Source organism: Scyliorhinus torazame, chromosome 13, assembly GCF_047496885.1.
Source record: "Scyliorhinus torazame isolate Kashiwa2021f chromosome 13, sScyTor2.1, whole genome shotgun sequence".
NCBI classification, from domain to species: domain Eukaryota; kingdom Metazoa; phylum Chordata; class Chondrichthyes; order Carcharhiniformes; family Scyliorhinidae; genus Scyliorhinus; species Scyliorhinus torazame.
In genome coordinates, this window is record NC_092719.1 from 18126183 (window position 1) to 18150860 (window position 24678).

A 24678-nucleotide genomic window follows, 5' to 3' on the forward strand; every position below is an offset into this window, starting at 1 on the left:
AAACCAGTATTTCTTGTCCACCTGTCCAGGCTCTTTATAATTTTGTACATCTGAATTCGGTCATCCCTCAGCCTCCTTTGTTCGAAGGAAAACAACTCTAGCCTATCCAATCTTTCCTTGTAACTGCATTTTTCAAGCTTTGGTGACATTCTTGTAAATCTCTTCCACTATTTCCAGAGCAATTATGTCCTTCCTGCAATGTGGTACCCAGAGCTGTACACAAAGTTCCAGCTGTGCCCTAACCAGCATTTTGTATACTTCCAGCATTACATCCTTGCTTTTGTGTTCACTAGCTTCTCTAATAACGGAAAATATTCCATATGCTTTCTTTACCGCCTGCACTCCCACTTTGATGGACCTGTGGACATGCACTCCAGAGTCAATGACTTCCTCAACCCCTCTCAATACCTTCCCCGTTAATTGAGGATTTGCTTTTTTTTTGTCCTCCCAAAATGTATAACCTCACACTTCTCCAGATTGAATTTCATTTGCCTCTTTTCTGTTCTCTCAACCAAATAATTGGTATCATTCTGGGGTCGATAGCTATCCTCTTCACTGTGAACTACATGGCCAATTTTTCTGTCATCAGTAAACTTCCTGATCATGTCTTCCACATTTAATTCCATATCACTAATATATACAAGAAAAAAGCAAGACCCCCACACTGAGCCCTGTGGAACACAACTGGAAACTGTTTTCCATTTGCAAACACATCCATTAGGAGATAATTTTGGATCCAACTAGTCACTTTTCCTCGTCTCCCATGAGATCTCAACTTTCTGAGTGGTCTGCCATGTGGGATCTTGACAAATGCTTTCCTAACATGCATGTAGCTAAGATCCACTTGCCGAGCCTTATTTAACCTTCCTGTTACTTTCTCAAAAACTTGGTTAAGTTAGGAAGACACTATCTTCCCCTAACAAAACCAGACTGACTATCCCTGTTCAATCCTTGCCTAAGTGATGTATTAATTATCCTGTGTCTCATAATTTATTTGAATAATTTGCCCACCGCCAAATTCAGTGAGACGAGTCCTTAGTTTTCAGGCCTGTACTTCTCATCCTTTTTAAATAATGGTACAACATTCACAGACCTCCAATCCTCTGCCTCACCCATGTCTCGTGAGGATTGGAGAATGATCCTCGGAGCATCTGCTATTTTCTTCTTGGCTTCCTTTAACCGCTCGTGATACAATCAATCCAGCTCATGTAATTCATCTACCTTCATTTCTCATTGTGCTTATTTTATTGAATAGTTCACACTCTTCCTCTTTAATGAGAATGTCAGCTTCATCCCTCTCCTTAGTGAAGACAAAGTACTCATTGAGAGCCTTGCCCATATCTTTAGCATCAACGCATAAGTTACCATGTACACCTCTTAAAGGCCCTATCCCTTCCTTAGTTCTTCTGTTGCTCTTCTTATCCTGGCAAAACATTTTTGTGTTTCATCGATTTTACCTGCCTATATTTTTTCATATCACCTCTTTGCTTTCCGAATTTCCATTATTCCTTCATCCCCATACTTTTGATATTCCTCTAGGCTTTCTATAGTATTAAGTTTTTTGTCACTGTCGTGAGCTTACTTTTTATGCTTTCTCTTACCCTGTATACTTCAGGATAAGCGGGGGGCTCTAAATTTGGCATGCCACCCTTTTTTCTTTGTGGGGCCAAGTCTACACAGTGCCCGTAGAATGTCACTTTTGAGTACCTCCCACTGATTTGACCATGTTTTTCCTTCTCCCTTTTAGTAGCTGTGTCCAGTTCACTTTCGCCAGTTCACACTTCAGCTTTGTAAAGTTTGTTTTCCCCCAATATAGAACTTATACTCCTGTTCTATCTGTAGTTTCCATAATGAAGCTAAATCTAACTGTATTATTGTCAGTTTTCAAAAATGGTTCCCGCTGCTACATTATCCACTTGCCTAGCTTCATTTCGTAACACTAAATCTAGAATTGTGCCCTCTCTTTTTGAGCTTGTTACAAGCTGGCTAAAGAGGTTCACTTGAATGCAGTTGAAGAATTTTATGTCCTTTGTGCCCTTTACACTGTTTGTAACCCCATTGATATCCGAGTAGTTGAAGTCTCCAACTATGATTGCCCTATTGTTTTTGCAGTCAGAAATTTGCCACATATTTGCTCATTTCTCTCCTTCTCACTATTTGGGGGTCTATAGTACACTCCTAGCAGTGTGGTTGCCCCTTTTTTATTTCTGAGTCCCAGATTGCCTAATGCGATGCTTCATTTCGTATATCGTTGCTCCTCACGGCTGGAATTTATTTTAATTCATTTAGGGGATGTGTGCGTCGCTGGTTAGACCAGCATTTATTGCCCATCCCGAGTTGCCCTTCAGAAGGTGGTGGCGAGTTGCCTTCTTGAACCGCTGCAGTCCTTCAGATGTAGGTACACCCATTGTGCTGTTAGGGAGCGAGTTCCAGGATTTTATCTCAGCGACAGCGAAGGAACGGCGATATATTTCCAATGGTGAGTGACTTGGAGGGGAACCTCCAGATGGTGGAGATCCCAGGTATCTGCTGCTCTTGTCCTTGTAGATGGTAGTGGGCGTGGGTTTGGACGGTGCTGTCTGAGGAACCTTGGTGAGTTACTGCAGTGCATCTTGTTGCTGAACCACGGTTAAATGCCAAATTCTTGTCCCACAACAGGGCGAGGAGGCAGGCTCCAGGACAGGAATCAGACCCTGTGTTGTCATTGTTTATCTAATGCCCCTGCTAGCCATCTAGTCAACTGGGCTAACTGCTCCCCAGTGGTTATTGCAGGAGTAGTAATCCAGAGACCTTGACTAATGTTCCAGACATGAGTTCAAATCCTGCCATGGCAGCTGGGGAATTTAAATTCTGCGAATTAAATGAATCACTATCAGTAATGGGGGCGATGTAACTGCGAGACTGTCATTCAAAATCCTTTTGATCTATCTGTGTCCTTTAACAAAGGAAATATACTATCCTTATCTAGTTTGGTCTCTACTTGAGACCCAAAGCCCTTTGACTCCTAATTGTCTTTGTAGATGGCCTGGCAAATCATTTAGTTGTCAAGAAGGCAGCTCACAACCATATTTCACTCACCATTTGGAGTTAGCAACAAATGCTGGCTTTATCAGTGATGCCCACAATTTGTAAACATAGTTTGGGAAAAAACTCCGTTCGATATGATCAGACAAACGTGCTGCAAAATCTTCGTTAATGTTATCCGTTTATTAGAACCGGTGAAGGTTAAATGATGTAGATTGTAAACGTAGATTGATATATTGCCATTTTCTTCGGTGAAAATGAAGTTCCGAAGAGATTTATATTGTAAATTTTAGCTATGCTATTCACTCGGGAGTTTAAATAAGTTGTGACTTGACAGCAGGTAAATTGTATATAGCCCATAACAGTAATTAGTTTGTTGAGCTGAATAGTCTGATTCTTCTGTATTATATTGAAAGATTAAAAAAAACATGCTATTGCTGACCTTTTGTAAACAAAATCTCTGGTGCATTGGGTGTTTTTTTTTTACAAATTGGTTATTAATTGTGAAGCCTCCATCTCAAAATCAATGTTGCAAAGAAAGAAAACAAAGATTGCGGTTTGATTCATGCTGAGGAGGATTGTGATAAAACAGAAGACCTTAAACTTGCAAAATTGGCATGAAAATGCCAAATGCAATTCAATATAGTAGATAGGTGTGACAGGAAGATTAAGGAGACGATTTACTCTTCGGCAAATCATTTTGTAAAGAAGGGTAGAGTTCTTGGTGTGTGGATAGACAAACCATTAAGATTAGAAGTGCGAGGGCAGCACGATGGCGCAATGAGTTAGCACTGCAGCCTGACGGCGCCGAGGTCCCAGGTTCAATCCCACTGTCCGTGTGGAGTTGCACATTCTCCCCCTGTTTGAGTGGGTTTCGCCCCCACAACCCAAAAGATGTGCAAGCTAGGTGGATTGGCCACGCTAAATTGCCCCTTAATTGGAAACAAAATTGAATTGGGTACTCTAAATTTAAAAAAAAAGATTAGAAGTGCAGGTTAAAAGCAAGCAATAAAAAGTGCAACAAAGAACTAGGGTTCACTCGGAGGAATGGAATTCAAAAATAGAGAAATTATGTTTTACATGTACAGAACCTTGATTTCAGTGCACCTTGAGAGCCATGGACATTTGGTCTCTATTTTCCATAAAGCTTGTGGGAAATTGACACTGAGTATGACTGTCAAAAAAGATTGAACAGCTTGGATCTCATAGAAGACCATGAGGTGACTTGATAAATTATGAAGGAGTTTTAAAAAAAAATGTTTTCATGGGATGTGTGTGTCACTGGCAAGGCCAGCATTTGCTGCCCATCTCCAATTTCCCTTTAATTGAGTGGTTTGCTGGGCCATTTCGAAGGGCAGTTAAGAGTTAACCATATTGCAGTGCATCTGGAATCACACGTCGGTGGATCTGAGTTATTTATGATGGCAAACTTTCTTCCTTAAGGACATAAGTGAACCCAAATTGGTTTTTACAACACAATTAAATTTTCATGGTCACTATTACTGAGACTAGTTTTCAATTGCAGATTTAATTTCCTTCAAGTTTGAAATTAGGTCCCCAGAGCATTAGCCTGGGCTTCTGGATGACCGAGAACACTTCTTCTTGGCACACCACCCACCCACCTCCCTCGCCCTGCCATCCCACGCTTCACCTGAAAATGTAGATGTAGAAATGTTGCTCTAACTTTTGTGGGGCACTCCAAAACTAGCAACTGGGTATTTAGGTAAAGCTTCTTGACCCAGAGAGCGGTGAAAAGGTCGAATTCACTATTGTGAGGAGTAACTGATATGAAAAGCAAAGATGCATTTAAGGGAAAGCTAGATGAATACAAGAGAGGGAAAAAAAATTGTTGATGGGATGAGATGACATAAATGAGGTAGGCAGAGGCTAGTGGGGACCGCGTGTTCTGGCATAGTCCAGCAGTACTGAAAGGCTTGTTTCTGACTTGTAACCTTTATGTAATGCACTTAAATAACTCCGATTGCATTCATGGCATGGCATTAAGTACTTTACTGCCATTTAATTACTTTGTCACCAACATGTCACCTACATTTCTCATGTGCCTGCATGATTCTACAAGAAATGCCATATTCCTTTGAATTGCGAGATGAGTCTCAGTTGTTATAGATATGCTGAAGGTGGGGTGGTGCTGCTGGTTGATTGGATGGCCAGGCTTGGGCTGGTCAATCACTTCAGTCTTTGAAGTCGATTGTAGTATTTGAATATCCTGTAGTATTTGAATATCCTCGAGTATGAGTGACACAATTATTGGTTAAATAGGATATAATGGTCACCAGCATTGCTTTTGTTTTTGTCCACACTTGATGAAGGTTGAAAATACAACTGGCTATTGTTGTGTTCCCAATTGATGTTATAACTGGAGAGGAAGACCCCAGAATGCAACCCTACTCAAAAGACCATTACTTCTATTTTTGTTTCAAGTAAAACATAGAGGAACAATCCCCCCCCCTCCCCCATAACAATTACAGACAGGATTTAGGATTAAAATGAGTAACCAGGAACCCAGTGTTGCAGACCACGGTGAAGATATGGAATCAGCTGAGGAGGCATTTTCGGATGAAAGGGATATTGGTGCTAATGCCGCTGTGCGAGAATCATGGGTTAAAGCCGGGGGGGTTGGATAGTGTCTATAGGAGGTAGAGGGAAGTGGGGCTGGTGAAGGTGAGGAAGGGTTTGGAGGAAGGGTTCGCCAGTCTGGAGGAGCTAAGGGAGAGGGTAGAGCTGCCGAGGGGTAGTGAGTTCAGATATCTGCAGGTAAGGGACTTTGCACAAATGGTCTGTAGAGGATTCCCTAGATTGCGGGGATACACCCTGCTGGAGCGACTGCTGCTTCTGGATATGGAAGGGGAGGGAAAAATTGGGGATATATACAAGTGGCTGGGGGAGCAGGGAGGCGAGCGGGTGGTGAAGATCAAGGAGAAATGGGAAGCGGAGTTGGGAATAGAGATCAATTGGGGAGTATGGAGTGAGGCACTGCGAAGGGTAAACAGGACCTCCTCTTGTGCAAGGATGAGCCTGATACAGTTTAAGGTGGTGCACAGGGTGCATATGACTCTGGCAAGAATGAGTGGGTTCTTTCAGGGGGGTAGCAGATGAGTGTGAGAGGTGTGGGCGGGCGCCAGCGAATCACATACATATGGTTTGGGATTTCGCGAAATTGGGAAAAACTGGGCGGGAGTGTTTGCAGTCTTAGCGAGGATAGTGGAGGAGGAGGTGGACCCGGATCCTTTGGTGGCTATATTTGGAGTTTCAGAGAAGCCAGAGCTCATAAGAGAGGAGGAGGGCCGATGTCACAGCCTTCGCCTCTCTGATTGCACGGCGGTGAATTTTGTTGGAGTGGTGGTCGGCATCGCCACCGGGTGTAGCGGCATGGTTGGGTGACTTGTACGACTTCCTGCCGTTAGAGAAGGTAAAGTATGAGTTAAGGGGCTCAGCAGAGGAGTTTGAGAAAGGTTGGGGGATGTTTGTGACCGTGTTTGAGGAGCTATTCATCACAGGGGGATGGGGGGGGGCGGGGTGAGGAGCGTTTAAAAAGGGGAAAAATCTGTACAGAGTATATAGTTGATTGTTGGGAAGTATGTTTCCCAGGGTGTTTACTTGCTGTAACCTGTTTTGATACATGTTTGTCATAAAATACGTTTAAAATGTTTAAAAAAAAACGAGTAACCATCTTAATTGACAATGGTCTCATTTAACACAAGGTCCCTTTTAAGCTCACAAGATGACTGTGGGCAAATACGCTCTGCACTCTGAACCCACGTGCATGTTTGTGGATGTCTCCTCAGGATCCCTTCCAAAGATCATCACGTTTCCAAACTCCAATGGCATGCTTTAAAATCTTCTCACATAATTATGCTTTTCCTTAGTGGTTTGCATTCGTAATCCAGTCCAGGTTTTGCAAATGACTCTTTGAACCCAAGCTTCTGCTCCACTTTTCACACTGGCTATTGGAGCAACCTCTTTAGGATTTCTTTATCTTGGCTGATGTGCAAACTGCTCACAATTGCTTCAACTCTCGATTCCCAGGTTTAATTCCCTGCTTCACTGCGCCAGAGTCCCAGGTTCAATACCTGGCTTGGGTCACTGTCATGCGGAGTGTGCACGTTCTCCCCGTGTCTGCGTGGGTTTCCCCGGATGCTCCGGAGTTTCCTCCCACAGTCCAAAGATGTGAAGGTTAGGTGGATTGGCCATTCAAAATTGCCCTTAATGTCCAAAATGGTGAGGGGTTACGGGAATAGGGTGAAGGTGTGGGCTTCAGTAGGGTGCTCTATCCAAGGACCAGTGCAGACTCGATGGGTCGAATGGCCACCTGCACTGTAAATTCTATGTAATTCTATGTAAATCTCTTAAAACTAGCTTTGTTTTCCCAACACCATTCTGTGAAAAGCTTTGGGCGATAATGTGTTCTAAATGTAACTTATTTGGACCGGACTAATTTCTGCCAATACCTTGTGCAAGAATGGAAAACAAAATCTGTTTTTCTGCACAAAAACTACGATTATTGAAGGACAGAGAACATGGACAAACTCAGTAGTTCTGCCAGCATCTAGCAGGAGAAAAACAGAGTTAATGTTTTGAACCATGGAACCTTCATCAGAATATTAACTCTGTTTATCTCCTGATAGATGATGACAGACCTGCTGAGTTTTTCCGGCACCCTTTGTTCTTGTTTTGGATTCCAACATCCTCAGTATTTTGCTTATTTTAACTTATTGTTGCGTTCTCCAACATGGAGTAGAACCCTCATCCTGTATATATTTTAAAACTTTTTCCCTCTTACTATTTCTCATTTTTAAACTGGGCTTTTCTGCTGGCCAAGTAAGATGGTTGAGCCTCTGCCTGGAAATTATCCCCATTGATCTCCAGAACAAAACCACTATTTTCTCCGTTTTTGTCGCGCCTCATTATTCTTCGGGAGCTTCCAACCGACCACCTGGGATTGTATAGACAAATTTCAATGGAAGCGACAGTAATTCTATTTGCATTTGATAAGCCAACTTTGCTAGTGGAGTCCATGGGTCCATTGAGATGATGGCTGCCCATACACCAGACCTGCACGCGAATGCAACCCCTTTGAACCCACAATGCCTGAGACATTATCAGTGCTGAAAACAAAGTCAAATTCCAGACACTGGACAAACATCTTTGGCTGAAGTCACTCTGGAGAAGGAAGGTCATATGACACAAAACCTGGGCCTTTTGGGCAGGTTAACATCTTTATGAGCTGCGCAGCCAGTCTGCTGTTTAACATCCAACTGGCAAGCCACATTCTGAAGCAAACTCTGTCCAGGTTGTGCCATCGGCCCATCAAACCTGACTCGATTGGAAGATTTTGTATCAGCACTAATAGAACTGCGTGCATACTTCATCTTTCAACATCAATGCCACCAGAAAAAGTGAATCTTAGAACACTGGTCTCCAGCCAGCTGACCACTGAATGCCCAAAGACTTCCTCATTCAACTTTGACTTCAGGACTCTGGAACTCACGGAACAGAACTTTTCTGTGGTCCTTGTACTTTTATTTCATTCGTCCTTGGGATGTGGGCGTCGCTGGCTGGACCAGCATTTACTGTCCATCCCTGAGGCAATTAAGGGTCAACTACATTGCTGTGGGTCTGGAGTCACATGTAAGCCAGACCAGGTAAGGACGACAGATTTCCTTCCCTAAAGGACATTAGTAAACTAGATGGAGGTTTTACGGCAATCAACAATGGTCTCATGGTCGCCTTTAGACTTTTAATTCCAGATTTTTATTGAATTCCCATTTCACCATCTGCCGTAGTGGGATTCGAAACCCGGGCCCCCAGAGCATTACCCTGTGTACTCCGAGATGCTGACCACTTTCCCCACAATGCTGTTATTTCCTTCCAAAAATTAAATCCATGTTGACTATCATGGGCTTGAACGTGAGTCGAGCTTTCTGTATTCTGCCCAAATGCAGCTGCTGTGTTAGGCTGTTTGTGCAAATTGGGAAATTGTATTCTCATCACATCTGTCCATGTGCACTTCTTGAGCCAGATAATGGAGTATGCAAGGAATGGTTGTAACAGCTGAGACTTGACAACAGAAGTTCGAATTCATTGTTTTGAAGAAGTGATTGATGATCATATGTATCAAATACATTGTGATTTATAAAAAATGTGTTTTTAAACAACTCTCAAAATAGCTCAAATGTTAGCGCATTCTTTAAGATTCAACACGGAGGATCACAAATTGAAAAACTTAATATTTCATATGTTGGAAATCTGAAAGAAATACTCCACAGATCCTCGGTGGAGAGAGAAACTGAGTTTATCGGTGGGACCCCCCCATGTCGTACTTGCCATTGTGAATAGCTGGCGACAGGATCTTGTGTTCTTCCTGTCAATGGGGATTCCCATTATTTTCACCCTCTGCCACTGGGGAATTCATGGCAGGGGCTCACCGTTCACCGGATCAGACTGTCCTGCTGGTGGGAGTAGCCTGAAAATCCTGCCCAATGTTTCAGATTGCTGACCCTTCATTAGAATTGGGAAAAAGTTAGAAATAAGTTTCGAGCAAGAGACGGGTGGGAAATAGGTCAAAAGGAAGGTCTGATTGGGTGGATGACAGGATCGATTAAGTGACAGAGGAACAAAGGGAATGGTGATGGCTCAAGAAAATAAGTTCAGAAACAATTTAGTATATTGTGTTCATTTTTCACAATGTGGTCTCTTCTACATTGGGGAGATGAAACTGCTACAAATTGCGTGATTGGTTTGTGAAACACCTCCATTCAGTCTGCATGACCCAGAGCTTCCAGTAGCCTGTCTTTTTAATTCTCCACCTTGCACACATACAGCTTTGTCCTCGGCCTACTGCACATTTCCAGTGAAGCTCCTTGCAAGCCTGAGGGACTACATGTCCTCTTTAGATTAGGCACTCCAGAATCAGCAAGGTGTTGTCCAATTTTAAATCATAATCTTGGCTCCTATTTTTCCTATGATTTGTATATTTGCTTTTTCTCTTTTTGTTTTCAGACAGCAGCACTCCTGCTGTTGCACATCTTTTGTGCTGACAAAAGGAAGGCCTGTGATTGGAGGAGGACAGGAGAGATTAAATGGCAGAAGAGTTCAATATGGTCATGGCTGATCCTGTATCTTCGTGCCATACTGCTACTTTCTCCTCATACCCCTTGATGCCTTTAGAGTCCACAAATCTATTTCCTTCTTAAATATATTCAGTGACTTGGCTGTAGTAGAGAATTCCACAGGTTCACCACCCTCCGAGTGAAGAAATTTCTCCGCATCTCAGTCCTAAAATGTCCAAGCTACAACCTGAGGCTGTGACCCTTTGTTCTACACTGCCCCCCTCTCTCTCTCTCTCTCTCTCTCTCTCTCTCTCTCTTCCTTCTCTCTCTCTCTCTCTCTCTCTCTCTCTCTCTCTCTCTCTCTCTCTCTCTCTCTCTCTCTCTCTCTCTCTTCCCCCCCCCCCCCCCGCCCCACCTCAGCTGGAGGAAACATCGCTGCATCAAGCCTGTTCAGCCCTGCCAGAATTTTAAACATTTCAATGAGATCCCCTTATTCTTCTGAACGCCAGTGAACACAGGCCTAGTCGACCCAATCTCTGTCAAGCCAGTAGTCAGTCTGGTGAATGTTGGCTACACTCCCTCGATGGGAAGTATATCCTTTCAGAGGCAAGTAGACAAAAACTGGACACCATACTCTCGATGTTATGTCTCCAAGGCCCTGTGCAGCTGCAGTAGGACATCCTGTACTCTAATCCTGTTGCAGTGGATTGGATTGGTTTATTGTCACATGTACCAAGGTACAGTGAAAAATATTTTTCTGCTAGTAGCTCAACAGATCATTAAGTACATGTAAAGAAAAGGAAATAAAAGAAAATACGTAATAGGGCAACACAAGGTATACAATGTAACTAGATAACACCGGCATCGGGTGAAGCATACAGGGGTGTAGTGTTAATGAGGTCAGTCCATAAGAGGGTCGTTTAGGAGTCTGGTAACTGGGGAAGTGGGAACAGTTTTTGAGTCTGTTCGTGCGTGTTCTCAGACTTTTGTATCTCCCGCCCGATGGAAGAAGTTGGAAGAGTGAGTAAGCCGGGTGGGAGGGTCTTTGATTATGCTGCCCGCTTTCCCCAGGCAGTGGAAGGTGCAGATGTAGTCAATGGATGGGAGGCAGGTTTGTGTGATGGACTGGGCTGTGTTCACGACTCTCTGAAGTTTCTTGCGGTCTTGGGCCGTGCAGTTGCCATACCAGACTGTGATGCAGCCAGATAGGATGCTTTCTATGGTGCATCTGTAAAAGCTGGTTAATGTGAACAAGAGCCAAAGTGAAAGCCAAAATACTATTTGCCTTATTAACTGCTTGCTGCATTTTCTTGCTTGCTCACAGTGATTGGTGTACAAAGACATCCAGTCCTTTTGAACATCAACGCTCCCAACCATTTAAATAATACTCTGCCATTCTGTTTATCCTACCAAAATAGATAATTTCACACTTCTCCACATTATACTGCATTTGCCATGTATTTGCCCACACACTGAACATGTCTCAATGGCCTTGAAACCTCTGTTCTTCCTCCTCGCCAGTCACAATTCCATCTACTTTTATGTTGTCAGTAAACTTGGAAATATTGTATTTGGTTCCCTCATCCAAATCATTGATGTATATTGTGAATAGTTGGGGACTAAGCACTTAACCTTCGGCACCCGCTAGTCACTGCCTCCCCCCGCTCTGAAAAAAACCCACTCTATTTCCTGTCTGCGAAACAATTCTCAATCCATGCCAATGTATTCCCCAAATCCTATGTGCTTTAAGTTTGCAGACTTACCTCTTACGTGGCACTTTATGAAAAGCCATTTGAAAAGCCAAATATGCTACATCCAATAGCTCTCCGTTATCTGTTCTGCCAGTTACATCCTCAAAAACTCCAGTAGGTTTGTCAAATGTGATTTCACTTTCATAAATCCATGTTGACATTGTCTAACCCCATTGATATTTTTAAATTGTCACTTCCTTTATAATAGGGCTGAGCACTTTCCATACTACTAATGTTAGGCTAACCGGTCTGTAATTCTCTGTTTTCTTGCTCCCTCTTTTCAATAGTGGGGTTATATTAGTCACCCTGCAATCTGCTGGAATTATTGCAGAATCTACAGAATTTTGGAAGATGGCAACCAACGCATCCACTCATTCCGTGGCCACCTCCTTTGATACCCTGGGATGTAGAGTATCACAAATTATCACAATCTTGGCTTGAAATCCATGTGATCTCTGCTGTAATGCAAAATGATCATTCACCAGTATTGTCAATATTGAGCTTGCATCTGACGTTACACATACCATGAAGAAGGTGGAAATTTCAGGTCACATGAGATTACGTCTGCTGAAAGGAAGTACCTGCGCTGTTTTAACAACAACCAAAACATTCTTAAAGTAACGTTTTGTCAATGGCTTGCTCGCTTTTCATATTTTTGGTAATCCCATCAGCTGCCTCACAACCAATGATGGAAGGCCCCCTCAACAAAGCATAACTCCCTTCCGGTGGCAGTATGTAGAAGGAGGACGCGCACAAGTTGGCTCCTGCCTGAGTACGGATTTCAGCCCTTTAGACCTGTTTCTGTGGGTACGTTTGTTTGAAATCCCACCCGCTCGACGTTGTAAGGTGCCCACATTAAGGCAGAAGAACCAAGGTAAAGAGGTTTGAACAAGAAAATTCGTCAACTGAGTCGGAGACTTCTCTGGGCTCTTTTGTGGAGAAAATGGCGGCGGGTGGTACTACAGCTCCGTCCTCTTGAACTGCTGATGTGCTTACTGGCATCTTGGCAACTGAATTTGAGAAGCAAAAGCTGTCGAGGGAAGAGGCCCTGGCTCCCATTCAGTCACCGCTGGAAAACACCAATGAGTTGGTAAAGATGCCTGATGTCTATGTGAATAAAAAACTGAAGGCCAAAGTGGACGATCTGAAGGATCGTTCTAGGAAGCATATAATGAGAATTGTGGGGTTGCCAGAGAAGACCCAACTCCCACAGAAAGGTTTTTGATGATGGTGGGGGAGGGTGGATTCCCTGCCAAGCTGGATTGCCACATCGGATACTCTGGTAGAAGTTTCGTCCTGATGAACCACTGCGGGCTGTTATCGTTAAGTTCCATAGTTTTCAAGAGAAGAACGGGTCCTGAGATGGGTGAAGGATCACTGTGACTATAAATGAGAAGGTCATGCCATCAAGATGTTGGAGTGGAGGCTGGCGAGGAAGCGGGCGGCGTTTAATAAAGCGAAGGCTGCCCGATATCAGAAGGGAGTTTCATTTGGAATGGTGTACCCGGCGAGGCTCAGTAACTTTGAGTTGAAAGACTTTGTGGATGCAGAGGCATTTGTGAAACAAAACACAGGTAGAATGCTAGGTGATTGGATTTTGTGAGTGGTATTTGCATGTTGAGCGAGGTGTGTGGAGAGTGGTTGGGGTTTTTTATGTCTGCATTTTTTGTTTGTGGGCGGATTGATGGTTTCAAAGATTATTTTTGCGTGAGGCGCTCACGGAAATTGGCGGGGGGGGGTGCATTTGTTCATTGTGTTTTAATTGTTATGTGGAAATTATGGCTTCCTGTTGGAGTTAGTGGTGGGAGTGGTTTTGTTCTTTTTTTTTTTGCTGTTGTCAATATTTTTCTTGACTCTGGGTAGGGGCCATACTGCTAGCTGAATTGTTAGCCAGTTAACAGGAGCGGAGCGGCGGGGGTAGCTGTAGCTCATTATCTTGTTTAGATTTGGATGCTGAGCTTAGTACTATTGTTTGGTTTGTGGTTACGGTTAGGTGGAATAAGATTTGAGGGGTTAGGTGGAGTAAGATTGGAGGGTTAAGATATACCTCATTGCTATGTGTATGTATTTTTGGGCATGATTCTATTTGGGGGCCTCTGTTGGAGGGTGGGGGGCTGGGATAATTTGCTGATAGTTACTACTGATTCTGATTTGTTTTGTCATCTTGGTGGGGTTGGCGGCCATCTGGGTGGGCCTGGTGCCTGCCCTCTCTCAGTAATTGTTGGATGACCCCTATTGGTGGAAATGGCTGAGACTGGATTGAGCTGGGAGGGGGTAGGAAGGCCTAATTCGGTTCCAGCTGAAGTGAGGAGCTGAAGTCTCTAAATGTTGTTTGGATTTTATTGAATGAAAAAAAAAAAAAAAAAAAAAAAAAGAAAAAGCGTAACCTCGACAAGGTTTTTATCTTTAAAGTAACCTTCCCTCTAACCTTGAGATGCATATTTCATGTATAGTTCCCAAAATCACTTATTCAGTGCAATTCGCTTTGTGTCATATGGAGCTTGCCACAAAAGATGCATTGAAATATTGCCAGTAAATTAAGTTGTTTCCAGAAATGTGCAGAGAAAAATGTTTCAAAATGTTATCTTTGAAACTAATGCAAAACAAAAATTGTCATTTCTCTGTTCTTCAATTTATGCGTTTTGGTGAACAACAGCGTTTCCTTTCTAAAATTACCTTGCTGCTTACACGTATACATGTAATTTATGCAAGCACATGAAGATTGTAATTAATGCTTAGTGGATTGCTTTCTTTAATTTCCTTTCTTCTTCCCACTCGAATTAATTGGAGTAATTTTACCGGTAATGCATACTTCAGGTTTCTAAATTGAAATTGTAAATTCCCATATTGTCTTCATAACATTGATGGAGATGGGATTTTATGACTTGCTTTATGAACCAAAACATTTCATCGTTAAAAATTTCGAAGGAGCCCTGCAATAAGATGAATTCCAGAATCACACTTCTATTCTCGGAACAATAAATTCACAAATTTGATGCAAAGTAAAGCTCCCTCTAGTTCAATTGGACACCCCCATGCAGGGTCACCATGGGGTGGATATAAAGTTCCTTCTGCGTACTCTCTCTTCATCACTTTCTATCTCTGTTGCACTCTGTCTTTCTCTCGCTCAGGTACTCTCATGAAGTTCCTTCTAAACTCTCTCACTGTCATCTTCTGGGTCTTCTGTCATTTTCTGTCCCTTGGTCATCCTTTCGGTCTGTGTTTCACCATGATTAATTCAATTTCTTCTGAACCCTTGACTGTCCTGCATACAGGAAGAAAGGCATTTTTAAAGGCAGATAAATTTAAGGCGAGCCTTTTGTGGCACCACATAAGGCCATCAGAAAGAAAGTTTAGTCCGGGGGACATGGTATATTACAAAAGAGAAGGCCAGAATGAATAGAAAGGCCCAGGTTGGATTATCGGCAGTGATGGAAAAACAGTTTTACAACATGGCAATTAAACTGTTAGGGTACATTCCTCTCGGTTAATTGACACTGATTATACATTTATAGAATCTGAACAGGTAACACAAAGTGAAGAGGCAGCAGGCACTTCAGATATTTTGGATAATTATGAGGAGCAGATTATGGCAGGTAAAGGGATGATGAATATGAACAAAGTAATATTGAAGCACAGGTTAAGGCTCTTTATCCTAGGGTTCGATCCCAGCCCCGGGTCACTGTCGGTATGGAGTTTGTACATTCTCCCCATATCTGCATGGATCTCGCCCCCACAACCCAAAGATGTCCGGGTATGTGAATTGGACACGCTAAATTGCCCCTTAATTGGAAAGATTTCTTTAAAAAAAAAAGGCTCGGTAGGTCAACTACCCGAAATTGGCACTGGAGTAACGGGCCAGTGAATGGAGGGATGCCTTCATTATAGGGAGGGCAGGAAATGCAAGTGGCACATAAACATATTGGCTGCATGTGCAAGAGAAGGGACAGACGGTAAGATCCATGGATTGGTAAAATAAGACAAAGATGTAGAAGGCCAGGAAATGCCGTGTGAGTTCTGAAAATGGATATTCTTAAATGCTTCCAAGGAAAGGATCGTGGACTTGCAAAAGCGACACCAATTGTAGGAGGGAGAGATAGTTATACTGTCATGCAGCACAGAAAGAGGTCCTTTGGCCCACTATGTCTATGCTAACCATCAAATGCCAATCTATACTAATCCTGTTTACCAGCACTTGGTCCACAGCCTACAATGCCTTTACGATTTAAGTGTTCATCCAGATGCTTCTTAAATGTCGCGAGAGTACTTGGCTCCACCATCCTCTCAGAAAGAGCTTCCATATTTCCACCATAGTCTGTGAAAAAATGTTTCCTCCCATCCCCTCTAAACCATTGACTCCTCACCTTAAACCAATGCCCTCTGGTTTTCGACACATCTGCCATGGGGAAAATATTCTCATGATTGACCCTATCAATGCCTCTCAGAATTTTGTATTCCTCTATCAGATCCCTCTTCTGCTCGAGGGAAAACAAACCCAGCCGATCCAGTCTCTCCTCAGAGCTGAAACTTTCCATCCGAGGCAACATCCTGATCAGTCAAAAGGTAGACCAGTTTCCTGGCCCTGATGGAATGCAACCCAGAGTGCTAAAAGAGATGGCTAGGGAAATTGCAAATGCACTAGTGATAATTAACCAAAATTCACTAGACTCTGGAGTGGTCCTGGCGGATTGGAAATTGGCAAATGTGACACCACTGTTTAAAAAGGGAGATAGGCAGAAAGCGGGTAATTATAGGCCAGTGAGCTTAACTTCGGTAGTGGGGAAGATGCTGGAATTTATCATCAAGGAAGAAGTCACGAGGTATCTGGATGGAAATTGTCCCATTGGGCAGACGCAGCATGGGTTCATAAAGGGCAGGTCGTGCGTAACTAATTTAGTGGAATTTTTTGAGGACATTACCAGTGCTGTCGATAATGGGGGCCAATGGATGTGGTATATCTGGATTTCCAGAAAGCCTTTGACAAGGTGCCACACAAAAGGTTGCTGCATAAGATAAAGATGCATGGCATTAAGGGTAAAGTAGTAGCATGGATAGAGGATTGGTTAATTAATAGAAAGCAAAGAGTGGGCATTAATGGGTGTTTCTCTGGTTGGCAATCAGTAGCTAGTGGTATCCCTCAGGGATTAGTGTTGGGCCCACAATTGTTCACAATTTATATGGATGATTTGGAGTTGGGGACCAAGGGCAATGTGTCCAAGTTTGCAGACAACACTAAGATGAGTGGAAAAGCAAAAGGTGCAGAGGATACTGGAAGTCTGCAGAGGGATTTGGAGAGGTTAAGTGAATGGGCTAGGGTCTGGCAGATGGAATACAATGTTGACAAATGTGAGGTTATCCATTTTGGTAGGAATAACAGCAAAAGGGATTATTATTTAAATGATAAAATATTAAAACATGCTGCTGTGCAGAGAGACATGGGTGTGCTAGTGCAAGAGTCGCCAAAAGTTGATTTACAGGTGCAACAGGTGACTAAGAAGGCAAATGGAATTTTGTCCTTCATTGCTAGAAGGATGGAGTTTAAGACTAGGGAGGTTATGCTGCAATTGTATACGGTGTTAGTGAGGCCACACCTGGAGTATTGTGTTCAGTTTTGGTCTCACTACCTGAGAAAGGACGTACTGGCGCTGGAGGGTGTGCAGAGGAGATTCACTAGGTTAATCCCAGAGCTGAAGGGGTTGGATTACGAGGAGAGGTTGAGTAGACTGGGACTGTACTTGTTGGAATTTGGAAGGATGAGGGGGATCTTATAGAAACATATAAAATTATGAAGGGGATAGATTGGATAGATGCGGGCAGGTTGTTTCCACTGGCGGGTGAAAGCAGAACTAGGGGGCATAGCCTCAAAATAAGGGGAAGTAGATTTAGGACTGAGTTTAGGAGGAACTTCTTCACCCAAAGGGTTGTGAATCTATGGAATCCCATGCCCAGTGAAGCAGTTGAGGCTCCTTCATTAAATGTTTTTAAGATAAAGATAGATAGTTTTTTGAAGAATAAAGGGATTAAGGGTTATGGTGTTCGGGCCGGAAAGTGGAGCGGAGTCCACAAAAGATCAGCCATGATCTCATTGAATGGCGGAGCAGCCTTGAGGGGCCAGATGGCCTACTCCTGCTCCTAGTTCTTATGTTCTAATCTCCTCTGCACCCCTTCCAGTGCAATCATGTCCTTCCAATGGTGAGGCGATCAGAACTGCACACACTATTCCATTTGTGGCCTAACTAATGTTTTCTCAAGTTGTACCAAGACCCGCCTGCTCCTATATTCCATGCGCTGGCTAATGAAGGCAAGCATCCCATGTGCTTTCTGAACCACCCTATCTACCTGTGCTGTCACCTTCAGGCATCCACGGACTTGCACACCAAGGTCCCTTTGTTCCTCAATAGTCCTGAGGAACCTACCGTTGATTGTGTATATTCTACCCTTATTAGACCTCTGAAAATGCATCACCTCACACTTATCAGGATTAAATTCCATCTGCCATTGCTCCGCCCAATTTACCAGTTGATCAATATCAGTCTGCAGCCAAAGACTGTCGTCCTCACTATCAATAACTCTAATCTTCATTTAATCTGCAAACTTACTAATTAGACCCTCAACATTCACATCTAAGTCGTTAATGTGTACAACAAACCGCATGGGTCCCAGCACTGATCCTTTGATGCAATGCTGGTCACAGACTTCCAATAACAAAAGCAATCCTCCAGCATCCCCTTTTGCCTTCTCTTAACAAGCCAAGTTTTGGATCAGCCTTCCATTTCGAATCTGATCAAACGTCTTATTGAAGTCCATGTAAACCACATCAATGGAACTTTGGCAAGATATTTAGTTAACTTTTGAAAAAACTCAATTAAATTAGTTAGACAGGATCTCTCACCACCACATCCGTGCTGACTATCTCTGATCAAGCCCTACCTTTCTAAGTGTAGATTATCCCTGCACTTCAGCATTTTTCCCCATGATTTCCCTACCATTGACGTCATACGAACTGGCCTGCAATTACCTTATTCCTGCTGCCCTTCTTGAATAAAGGTACCACATCAGCTGTCGTCCAGTCATCCGGCACTTCACCTGTGGCCAGCGAAGATTTAAATATCTCAGTCAGGCCGGCAACAATCTCCTTCCTTGCCTCTAGCGGGTTGGGATACATCGTATCAGACAGGCCCTGGAGATTTATGCATCTTTATTTTGCTAAAACATCTGATACCTCATCCTTATTTCTCTTCACGTGCTCTAGAATTTCACTGTCCCAACTGAAATCTCCAGCTGCCATGCCTTTCTCCTTCGTGAATACAGATGAAAAATATTTGGCTTAGTCCTTATCCACATCCTCTGGCTCCACATGCAGATTACCCCTTTGGTTCATAATGGGCCCCACTCTTTCCCTGATCATCCTCTTGCTCTTAATACACTTATAAAATGCTTTGGGGTTTTCCTTCATCCTATCTGCCAATATTTTGTGACCCCTCTTTGCCTGCCTAATTTTTTAATCACCCCCTATGCTCTTTACACATGGAGGGCCTCTCATTTTTAGTGCTCTACGTCTATTACATGCTTCCTTTTTCTCCTTCATTGAACCTTTGGTATCCCTTGACAACCAGGGGTCCCTGAACTTGCCACTCTTGCCCTTCACTTTTAGAGGGACACATTAACCCTGAACTCTCAAGATTTCACTTTTAAAAGACTCCTACTTTCCAAATGTCGATTTACCTGCAAGTAGCTGCTTTCCGCCTGCGTTGCCAGAACTTGTCTTATGATATTGAAATCGGCTTTCCCCCGATTCAGCCACTTGACTTCTGAACTATCCTTATCCCTTTCCTTAATGACTTTGAAACTTGTAGAATTATGGGAAGTATCCCCAAAATGCCTGCCCACTTCGACCACTTCCCCAGCTTCATGTCCTAGGATTAGATCGAGAATTTGGTATATGCATTGAAATACAGGACAGGAGACCGCCAGCCTTATCCCTCAGGTGGATAGGCACAAAAAAGATACTACTTCCTGATGGCATGACGAGGCTAAAGCTAGATTAGTGGCTTGGGGCTTTGTGGCAAGGAAGACTTGGTGGCCAAAATGTCAGAGTGGACTCACCTGCAGGAAAAGTGAGTTTGAAGATTTTTTGGCTCTTTTTCCAAATAAGTTGACAGAACAAAGAACAAAGAAAAGTACAGCACAGGAACAGGCCCTTCGACCCTCCAAGCCTGCGCCGACCATGCTGCCCGTCGAAACTAAAATCTTCTGTACTTCCAGTGTCCGTATCCCTCTATTCCCATCCTATTCATGTATTTGTCAAGATGCCCCTTAAATGTCACTATCGTCCTGCTTCCTCCACCACGTCCGGCAGCGAGTTCCATGCATCCATTACACTCTATGTAAAAGAACTTGCCTCATACATCTCCTCTAAACCTTGCCCCTCGCACCTTAAACCTATGCCCCCTAGTAATTGACCCCTCTACCCTGGGGAAAAGCCTCTGACTCTCCACTTTGTCTATGCCCCTCATAATTTGGTTGACTTCCATCAGGTCGCCCCTCAACCTCCGTCGTTCCAGTGAGAACAAACCGAGTTTATTCAAGCTCTACTCATAGTTAATGCCCTCCATAACACGTAACATCCTCGTAAAACTCTTCTGCACCCTCTCTAAAGCCTCACATTCTTCTGGTAGTGTGGCGACCAGAATTGAACACTATACTCCAAGTATGGCCGAACTAAGGTTCTATACAGCTGCAACATGACTTGCTAATTTTTATACTCAAATGCCCCAGCCAATGAAGGCAAGCATGCCGTATGCCTTCTTGACTACCTTCTCCACCTGTGTAGCCCCTTTCAATGACCTGTGGACCTGTACACCTAGATCTCTTTGACTTTCAATACTCTTGAGGGTTCTACCATTCACTGTATATTCCCCACCTGTATTAGACCTTCCAAAATGCATTACCTCACATTTGTCCGGATTAAACTCCATCTGCCACCTCTTCACCCAAGTCTCCAAACGATCTAAATCCTGCTGTATCCTCTGACAGTCCTCATCGCTATCTGCAATTCCACCAACCTTTGTGTGGACGGCAAATTTACTAATCAGACCAGTTACATTTTCTTCCAAATCATTTATATGTACTATGAACAGCAAAGGTCCCAGTACTGATCCCTGCGGAACACCACTAGTCACAGCCCTCCAATCAGAAAAGCATCCTTCCATTGCTACTCTCTGCCTTCTATGAACTAGCCAGTTCTGTATCCATCTTGCCAGCTCACCTCTGATCCCGTGTGACTTCATCTTTTGTACCAGTCTGCCATGAGGGACCTTGTCAAAGGCCTTACTGAAGTCCATATAGACAACATCCACTGCCCTACTTCCATCAATCATCTTTGTGACCTTCTCGAAAAATTCTATCAAGTTAGTGAGACACGACCCCCGCTTCACAGAACCGTGCTGCCTGTCGCTAATAAGTCCACTTGCTTCCAAATGGGAGTAGATCCTGTCTCGAAGAATTCTCTCCAGTAATTTCCCTACCACTGACGTAAGGCTCACCGGCCTGTGGATCCCTGGATTATCGTTGCTAACCTTCTTAAACATAGATTACATAGAACATACAGTGCAGAAGGAGGCCATTCGGCCCATCGAGTCTGCACCGACCCACATTAATCCCTCACTTCCACCTTATCCCCGCAACCCAATAACCCCTCCCAACCCTTATGGACACTACGGGTAATTTAGCATGGCCAATCCACCCAACCTGCACGTCTTTGGACTGTGGGAGGAAACCGGAGCACCCGGAGGAAACCCACGCGGACACGGGGAGAACGTGCAAACTCCGCACAGACAGTGACCCAGCGGGGAATCGAACCTGGGACCCTGGCGCTGTGAAGCCACAGTGCTAATCACTTGTGCTACCGTGCTGCCCAAAGGAACAAAGGAACAAAATTGGCTATTCTCCAGTCCTCCGGGACATCACCTGAAGACAGTGAGGATCCAAAGATTTCTGTCAAGCCCTGAGCAATTTCCTCTCTTGCCTCCTTCAGTATTCTGCGGTAGATCCCCTCAGGCCCTGGGGATTTATCCACCTTAATTTTTTTCAAGACACCCAACACCTCTTTTTGGATCTCAATGTGACCCAAGCTATCTACACACCCTTCTCCAGACTCGACATCCACTAATTCCTTCTCTTTGGTGAATACTGATGCAAAATATTCATTTAGCACCTCGCCATATCCTGTGGCTCCACACATAGATTCCCTCCCCTGACCTTCAGTGGGCCAACCCTTTCCCTGGCTACCCTCTTGCTTTTTATGTACATGTAAAAACCTTGGGATTTTCCTTAACCCTATTTGCCAATGACTTTTTGTGACCCCTTTTAGCCCTCCTGACTCCTTGCTTAAGTTCCTTCCTACGTTCCTTATATTCCACACAGGCTTCGTCTGTTTCCAGCCTTCTAGCCCTGACAAATGCCTCCTTTTTCTTTTCGACGAGGCCTACAATATCTCTCGTTATCCAAGGTTCCCGAAATTTGCTGTATTTATCCTTCTTTCTCACTGGAACATGCCGGTCTTGAATTCCTTTCAACTGACAATTGAAAGCCTCCCACATGTCAGATGTTGATTTACCCTCAAACATCCGCCTCCAATCTAGGTTCTTCAGTTCCTGCCTAATATTTTTACAATTAGCCTTCCCCCAATTTAGCACATTCACCGTAGGACCACTCTTATGCTTGTCCACCAGCACTTTAAAACTTATTGAATTGTGGTCACTGTTCCCAAAATGCTCCCCGACTGAAACTCCTACCACTTGGCTGGGCTCATTCCACAATACCAGGTCCAGTACAGCCCCTTCCCTAGTTGGACTATCTTCTTCTTGTTTTAAGAAGCCCTCCTGGATGCTCCTTACAAACTCTGCCCTGCCCAAGCCCCTGGCACTAAGTGAGTCCCAGTCAATATTGGGGAAGTTCAAGTCTCCCATCACAACAACCCTGTTGCTTTTACTCCTTTCCAAAATCTGTCTACCTATCTGCTCCTCTATCTCCCGCTGGCTGTTGGGAGGCCTGTAGTGAACCTCCAACATTGTGACTGCACCCTTCTTATCCCTGATCTCTACCCATATAAACTCTGCCCCCTGAGGTGTCCTCCCGCAGTACAGCTGTGATATTCTCCCTAACCAGTAGCGCAACTCCTCCACCCCTTTTACATCCCCGTCTATCCCGCCTGAAACATCGAAATCCTGGAACGTTTAGCTGCCAATCCTGTCCTTCCCTCAACCAGGTTTCTGTAATGGCAACAACATCATAGTTCCAAGTCCTAATCCAAGCTCTTACGTTCATCTGCCTTACCTGCTATACTTCTTACATTAAAACATATGCACTTCAGGCCACCAGTCCCGCTGTTTTCAGTAACATCTCCCTGTCTGCTCTTCCTCAGAGCCATACTGACCCTATTCCCTAGTTTTCCCTCAAATTTTTCACCTTCTGACCTATTGCTCTGGTACCACCCCCATTTTTTTGCAGGGTGAGAAATTTCAAAGGTAAGTGGTTTGGAAATCACCTAAAGAAGCAGGTGATATAAAAGGGCAACTGTGGAAATTAAACCAGTGTGTTTATGCTTGAACGATGCGTCAAGGGTGTGATATTTCTCACTGATATATCTGTCCTGATGAAATCCGGTTGTATTCGTCTAAAGGCAGATCGAGCCCTGTTCTATTGGTATCAGAAAGATAAACTAGCAGGCATCTTTATGATGCACGTTGCTGATTTTCTGTGGGGGGCGGATGGTGGATGCGACTACAGAATTTGTGCGATGTGTTCTGTAGAATTTGAGCAGTGGGTACTGCTAAATTCGAGCAATGAGTGATAGATAAAATAGATAAGGAATTTGAGGTTAGAAGACAGGCTTCAAGGCCTTTAAATCATCATAGATCATAGAATTTACAGTGCAGAAGGAGGCTATTCGGCCCATCGAGTCTGCACCGGCTCTTGGAAAGAGCATCCCACCCAAGGTCAACACCTCCACCCTATCCGCACAACCCAGTAATCCCACCCAACACTAAGGGCAACTTTGGACACTAAGGGCAATTTATCATGGCCAATCCACCTAACCTGCACCTCTTTGGACTGTGGGAGGAAACCCACGCACACACGGGGAGGATGTGCAGACTCCGCACAGTCAGTGACCCAAGCCGGAATCGAACCTGGGACCCTGGAGCTGTGAAGTAATTGTGCTATTCACAATGCTACCGTACAGGATTAGACATTAAGAGGAATAAGTCCGGAGTGATCTTGAATCAACAATCTTACTTGGGAAATGTCAATTCCATCCCAATAAATTCTCAGAGAGAAAATCTTAAATCCAAGGAAGAAACATTTGAACTGGTTGTGCACTCAGACTAGACCAGTTAGGCATATTGGAACTGAGTACTATGATGGAACATGCTACAGCTGCGGACGTTCTCAGCAAATACAATGTGGGGGACCGAGAAGAACTAAGGTTAGTAATTTTTAACAATATTTCACATGCCAATCTTCCAGAGGGATATTCTAGCACCGCAGGGTTTATTATATTCGAGGTGGGAAAAAATAGTAAAGGCTGTGAAGGAAATAAAAAGGCTAGTTAAAAACACCTTAGCTGCTGAAACACTGGTGTAGGACAGTGGTTAGCACTGTTGCTTCACAGAGCCAGCGTCCCAGGTTCGATTTCCGGCTTGGGTCACTGTCTGTGTGGAGTCTGCACGTTCTTCCCATGTCTGCGTGGATTTCCTCCGGGTGCTCCGGTTTCCTCCCACAAATCCCGAAAGATGTGCTGTTAGGTAATTTGGACATTCTGAATTCTCCCT

The 24678-nt window shown here is 43.9% G+C and overlaps 1 protein-coding gene across 1 annotated transcript in view; it reads left to right on the forward strand.

Moving 5' to 3' along the window:
• Window positions 1-24678, forward strand: part of exoc4 (exocyst complex component 4) — a 707051-nt gene that overhangs the window by 12966 nt on the left and 669407 nt on the right. The window lies entirely within an intron of this gene.